Genomic DNA, 7185 nt, shown 5'->3' on the forward strand with positions numbered 1-7185 from the left:
CATGCCCCACCACAGCTGACATATACCTGCTTCCAGTGTTAAGCTGTGATTTGGGAATAGGTTTTAATTCAGTTTAATGGAGACGTCTTCTCATGTGGATTTAAATATCATTATATCTCACCAATTTAGTTCACCAAACTATGACTTGACTATGGTAGAGTTTATACGTTTAGGTGTCGATGATATTGCTCAGAACTGTCCTTGGGTTTCGGAAGTGAAGCTGGAGCTCAAGCGGTAGAGTGCCAGCCTTGAACACAGAGACTCAGGGGCACTGCCCAGGCCCTGAGCTCACGCCATGCACACACGTGCATGAACGTGCTTATACACACACACCCACACACACACACACTACTTGGGTTTGAACTCAGGGTCTCGTACTGCTCAGATGGTGTTCTACCATGTGAGCCACACCTCCCCTTTGGCGTGCTGCTGGCTATTTTATAGATTGGGCCTCCCAGACTTTTCTTCATGAAGCTGGATTTCAACCACTCCCCTGCAGATCTCAGCTTCCTGAAATCCTAGAGTGACAAGTGTGAGCCCTTGATGCCTGGCAGGTGTTACTGCACCCCAACTTTAGGTATTTAATTCTCAGTGACATGGGCTTTATGGATGGAGCCCTCTCTCCAGCCACCAGCACTCCAGCATCTCCCAGTGTGGCAGGGCGCGGCATTTAAGGAATGGAGATACAGACGAGCTGTCACCCACGGCGGCCTCTGAGAGGGTAGAGTTGGGCTCGGTCCACACTGCACGCGGGCATCTCAGACTTTCTGACCAAAATGCTGGCAGAAAGTCACTTCTGAAATGTGAAGCTTTTATTTTTCCTTCTTTTTGGTGGTGCTGGGATTGAACCAAGCCTTTACATCTGGCATACACATGCCCTACCACCCAAGCCATGTTCTCAACCCTCTGTGCTGTTTTGGTTTTGTTTTGATTTGGTTACTTTTTGTGTTGGTCCTGGGCCTTGAACTTAGGACCTGGCTGCTATTTCTGAGTTTTGGGGCTCAAATCTAGCATTCTATGACCTGAGCCACACTGTCTGGCTCTTTGTGGTTAGCTGGGGATGAGAGTCCCACAGGCCCTCCTGCCTGAACTACAATGCTCATAGTTCAGCCTCCTGGTCCTAGCTGGGATTGCAAGTGTGAGCCACCACATACAGCTTAATTAACAGGTCTTTAGAGGCCAGACACTGATCTGAATCATTACAGACCCTGACTCCGTTTATATTTCATTTGACTTTCCTCTAGTTTTAATGGAAGTCTCATTTTCGCTTGTATCATTTTTAAAAGATACTGTTTAAAGACACTGTTTCTTATCCAAAACACATAGATTCTGACATGTAATAACAAAATAGCTGCTTTTAGGGAAAATATTTGAAAGTCAGCTTCATTAAATTTGTTCTTTGAAAATCAGGTTTTAATATTAGTGAGACCAAATGAAGTTTAATTAAAAAAAAGTTCAGAATGAAACTTTGAATACTGAGCAGTTTTCATACTGCACAGTTTACAAATGCTCATTTTTAAAGAGTTATTAAAATTTTACATAAAATAGATATTTATAACATTATATACTCAACAGGGGCTTCTATATAACTTATCAATAGCTATAGTAAAGTAGCCACTGGTGGTACTTACCACATGATATTAAAGTGAAGCTGGGCCTGTTCTTGCGGGCTGGGCCTAGGCTGGCATGGCTATCGGGATTCCCCCCCTCCCGGAGCGGGAGGGAACAGGGATGGTGGAGGGAAAGGCCTTTGCCTAGGTCTCCAGGCTTTGCCCAGAACGCTGCCCACAGGAGTTGTCAGTCTCGGGCTGATGTGAGGGGCATTGGGCTGCACTCCCCAGTGCAGTGCTCACTTCCAGTGTCTCACGTAAAGGCCACGTCATGCTGGCTGCCCCTGCAGCCTGTGGACTTAGCTGTGAGGAGCTGTGCCAGCTAGAACAAAGCGGGCACAGGGCAGGGCAGAGCCTGGGAGAATGTGAGTGTGTGCAAGTGGATGTGTGCCTGTGTGTAGGCATACACGTTTGCATGCGTTTGTGAAGGCACACATGTGTATGTGTGCCCACGTGCATGCATGCAGATGCACACATGATGAAGCACTGGATAAACATTGCATGGCATGCATGTTCATGTACACACATATGTGTATCTATGCATGCATGCATGGGTGTACTCTGTATTTGCCTATTTGTTGGTGTGCATGCATGTGAGTATCCGTGTATGTTTATGTGCATGTAGGGGTGTGTGTTTCTTGTGTATGTGGACTTCTGTGTATGCTTGTGCCTTGTGTGCATGTGAATGTGCATAGGCGTATGCCTGCATGCATGTGTGTATGTGTGTGCACCAGGAAGTAAGACAGTGTTCAACAAAAAAGAGGATGTGAACACACAGAGGACACGGTCAGTGGACTGAGCGCTGAGTGACTGGATCTGGGCACCTTCCACCCCGTACAGCGACAGAAGGGAGGTAGAGCCACCGTTGCAGTAGCACGTGGTAAGGGGCAGCAGGAACAGGAAACCATAGAGTTAGAAAACTCCCACCTTGCCCCGTCACCCTAAAACTGATGTCGAAGCCGGTGGATCAGTAAATAATGTCACAGAGGGGATTGTGATAAGAATACCTGTGCCATCTCAAATGATCTTCCTGTCATGATGAAAGGTAGGCCGCAGTTCAAGCACAAGAAGATAGCTCACAGCACACACGGGTGCTAGCACTGTGCAATTCCACAGGGAAGCCCACCCACCACCCGCCACCACCCAGAATCAGCCAGGGAAAGCAAGGAAGCCAGACCCCAATCTGCTCTGTGGAGAAACTCCCCTGTGCTGGTCAAGACACCAGCCAGATGAAATGCAGGAGGCTGGAGACCTGCTCCAATTAAACCCGGCCACTCCCTGCTGCTTCCTTCATACCCCAGCTTTCCCACCACCTAACTCAGGGCTTTTGCCCAACCTGTGTTGCCACACTGTTTGGGCCCTTATCCTCCCTCCTCCTCTCCCCAGTATGCTGAATAAACCTCTTTGCTTCACTTGCTTTCTTGGCAGACCTGGGCTTTGAACTCATGCCCCTAGGCTTGCTAAGCAGGCACTTTGCCATCTGAGCCATATGCCCAGCTCCTTACGCTCTGGCTCTTTGTGAGATAAGACCTTGGTTTGTGCTTGGGACAGACCGGGACCTTGAGTGTACTGTGGATGCTTCTTCCTGTGTGTGAGGGTTGGCACATGTCTCTGCGGCCCATTCTGCAGTGCCTGACATGAGGTCCAGGGAAGGTTTGCATGCAGCTGCGTCTTCCACAGACTCACCCGCTCTGGAGCTAGGATTGCTGGCCACAGCTGCTCTGCCTGGCCTTGAACCTCTTCTCTTCAAGATTTCAGCTGCTTCAGACTGTTCAGCAGAGTGGCAAACTGATAAACTCTGCCTCCCTGAAACACAGAAAGTTCAAGGAGCAACAGCCATGATTGTTGCAGTATTATTATTCATGAAAGCCCCAGGGGCAGAATGTGGAAGCACTTTAATGCTGTTCATATTGCAAAGCTTAACTTGAGCTTTCACATCACTGGCTGGGGAATTTCCTACTTGTCCAGTTCCTTATTGACAGAATGACTCCTGGCTTGTGATGTCAGCAGCGTGTCTTCCCTTCCTCTTCCGGTTGTTTGAGGAAGACACACATCCAAGGAACAACTTCAGAGGCCAATCATCTGCAAAGTGAAGCCGAGAGTTTCAGGGCCAAGGACTGGAGCGGTGGTGAGGGGAGGGTGAACTCACCCAGGCTCAGGGCTGAGGCCTGCCCTCTCCACCTCCCCATACACAGCTACATCTAGATCTAGATCTAGAGAAAGGAAACCTGGAAAGTTTTGCCATCTTCAGAAATCATTCTATTTAACCCAAGAGGCGACAAAGGACATTTTGAGAAGCAAAACGCTTCTTGTCTCCCCACTTTCACTACAAAGCAGGGCCTACGAGTGTGCGGTTGGGACTGGAATGGAGGAGGCGGCAGAGCTCCTGGGCTGGCAGTCCTGAGAAAATTCCTGCCTTGTCCGGCTGTGACTTCTGAGCCACAGCACGCACTAGAGCTGCGTGTGTGTGTGTGTGTGTGTGTGTGTGTGAAAACTCAGCTGGCTGGAGCTTCCACCACACTCCTGATGCCTCAGCACCGGGTTGGAGAGGAACTTCAGACCTCCGCCCGCGTGGTGGGACAGTCACCCAATCTCTCCGGGCACTAGGATTCTGTGTGTCATGACACCTTCACATGTTGGACTGACATTTCCTAAAGAATGTCGCTGTCGTGTTCGCAATGCAGATTCACCAAGAACTGGCGCAGTCCCAGGCTTGGCACGCAGGTCCCTTGTCCCCATCTGTGCCGTTGCAGCCTATGCTTCCAGGACCCTCGTCGCACTGTCCACTGCTGGTCGCTAATCTTGGGCGCTGATGCTTTGCAGTTCTAGGATGAATGGCTGCCACGTGCCCTCTGAACTTCGCTCTCCCCACAACTAGATTGACAACGAGAGTGGCGTGGTCTCTGATGAGCCGTGGATGCTATCTCCACCCAGCCGCAAGGCAAGGTGCTCGTGGCTTTGTCCTGAGATGGTTCTGAGAGGCTTCTCCTCCCTGTCTCAGGGAGCAAAAGAGCCTTGTTTCCTCCGTGAATTCTCCATTGCCTTTTGTTTGTATTCGTCTTCTCCGTGTAAGAGTGAATGGTTGAAGGAAAGGAACCACATCCTCTCTATTATTGTGTCTTTGACATTTGGCATGGAGTCAAGAACCTTGTAAACACTACACAAATATTTCTTTATTGGATTTAACAAGCTCCATAAATCATTTAATATGATGGTTTAATACTGAAATTGATGAATGCTGTTTTGCAATGTTTCTGCATGAATTTTATTGAAAAATATATTTTAGCTTAAGTACTATGAATTAGTCTTATTCTTATCAAACTAAGCTTTTGAATCCCCTCCCTCCTTTCCTTCCTCCCTTCCCTCCATTTATTCCTCCTTATTTTCTTCTTTCTCTCTGCCTGCCTGTCTTCTTTCCTTCCTTCCTTCCTTCCTTCCTTCCTTCCTTCCTTCCTTCCTTCCTTCCTCCCTCCCTCCCTCCCTCCCTCCCTCCCACCTCCTGCATCTGACCACCAAGTACCCAACCCCTGGGATTACATGCATGTGCCACCACACTCAGCCCCCGAATATCCCTCTTTTAGACACAACTGGTTGTCAGTGATAAATTTCAGCTCACAGAAGTAGCCTCTGGAGTCACATCCTGTCTGCCTTATCCACCCTGCAGTAACCTGACCCACTCAGCTGGAAAGTGCAGCAGGGCTGGGGCCTTGGGCCTCGGCTGCAGGCAGTGGGTCCAGGTGAAGGGCTCCCCAGTGGATTCGTGTGTGGCAGGGATGGGGACAGTTTTCCCCAGCACACTGGACACTGTGTTACATGTGTGCCCACAGGGGGGAGTGTAAGATTGTTCTGGACAAGTGTGCCTGTGTTCTGTCATTCCCTGCTCTTACTCTCTTTTCTTTTCTTTGTGCAATAATCATACGCAGCTAGGGCAGCTCCCAGCAGGAGCTGCCATGGCCCACTTTTTCCATTTCTGGCAAGGAACATGTGATAAGCATCTTCCACCAAGCTGTGCCCTCAAAGGTTTCTTCAGTGAGTTTGAACAAGTACGGGCCAGCTTATCTCCTGTTAGATGGCACGGCCACACCGTGCAGGGCGGGAGAAGAAAGGCAGACGTTCAGATAACCAGGTTTGTCAGCACAGGTATCCTGCCATGGTCACTAGATCCCTTTCGAGGCCAGGAGCACAGGTTTCTTCTCTGTTCTCTTCCTGTTTTTTTACTCTTTTTTTTTTTTTTTTGATGGTGGTTGCTTCCCCCTGGAACTTTAGGTGCTGTTTGGAATAATGACAAACTCATTTTCAGTCACCGTTTTAAAGTGACTGTATTAGGAACATTGTAAAACACAACAGATCTCCGACCTCTAAAAATATAAATGAATTGATTTATTTACTGGCTCTTTTTATTCTTTAAGAGCAATCATACTCTACTTACATGATATGCAAAGCTTTATGTCCATAACTAATGAGTGTCTAGGATTTTGTTCTTCTAAATTAAATGGTGATTTGGAGAAACAGTAGTTTATTAGAATGTTTCTGAACAAAGTCAGTTTCTGTAAAATTGGTAAGTGTGGTGGGTCGACTTATCCCAGCTGCCCCTAGCACCTGTGCCCGTGGTCCTCCTTGGAAGAGCCATCTTGAAACCAGACTTGAGGACAGAAGAGATCTGCCAGATGTAGACAGAGTAAGGCAAACGCCTGGCACTGAGGGAATGCACATAGTATGGAAAAAAGGCATTTGCAACAAGTGTGTTTTTATTTCTTTTTGGCTACTTAAAAGTTGAAAAGAAAAGCTGAATTCTGCTATCAATATAAGGAGCAGAGTCAGGCTTCTCTACATCATTTTAAAGAACACCACTGTAGCCAGGCACATTGGCTCACGCCTGTAATCTTAAGTACTCAGGAGGCTGAGATCCGAGGATCAAGATTCAAAGCCAGCAGTTGAGACTCTTGTCTCCAATTAACTACTAGAAAATCGGAAGTGGGGTTGTGGCTCCAGGCTAGGGTGGTAGCCTTGAGCTGAAGGGCTCAGGGATAGTGCCCAGAGTTCAAGCCCCACAACCAACACAAAAAAAAAAAAGAACTCAGCTGTTGGGTGTGTGTGGCTCACATGAGATCTGAGGATCAGGGTTCTCAGCCTCCCTGGACAGGAAAGTCTATGAGGCTTTTGTCTCCAACTAACCAACAAAAATCCAGAAGTGGCTCAAGTGGTAGAATGCTAGCCTTGAGTGAAAAATGGTCAAGGGGGCAGTACCCAAGCTTCAGTTCAAGCCCCAAGACCGGCACACACACACACACACACACACACACACACACACACACACACACCAATATTTTCGTGATATTTGAAAGGTTTTGAAGATTTACTAATGATGTGGGGCACGTCATATCAGGGAAATGGAAACCTGTGCTGTAAAAGGAGGCCTGTCTCATGGTCCAGTGCTCATTCCCTGGTCTTAGGACCGAACCTGGCTAAGATGTGCCTGCCACCCGGTTGGAAGGTGTGGCTGTGGTTTATAAGGCCACCTCTGGGATGGAACCTTTCCACCCTCTCAAGCATCCTACTTCCTCAATGAGAGTAC

The sequence above is a fragment of the Megascapheus bottae genome, chromosome 1 (genome assembly GCF_031878675.1).
Source record: "Megascapheus bottae isolate mThoBot1 chromosome 1, mThoBot2.hap1, whole genome shotgun sequence".
Classification (NCBI taxonomy): Eukaryota; Metazoa; Chordata; class Mammalia; order Rodentia; family Geomyidae; genus Megascapheus; species Megascapheus bottae.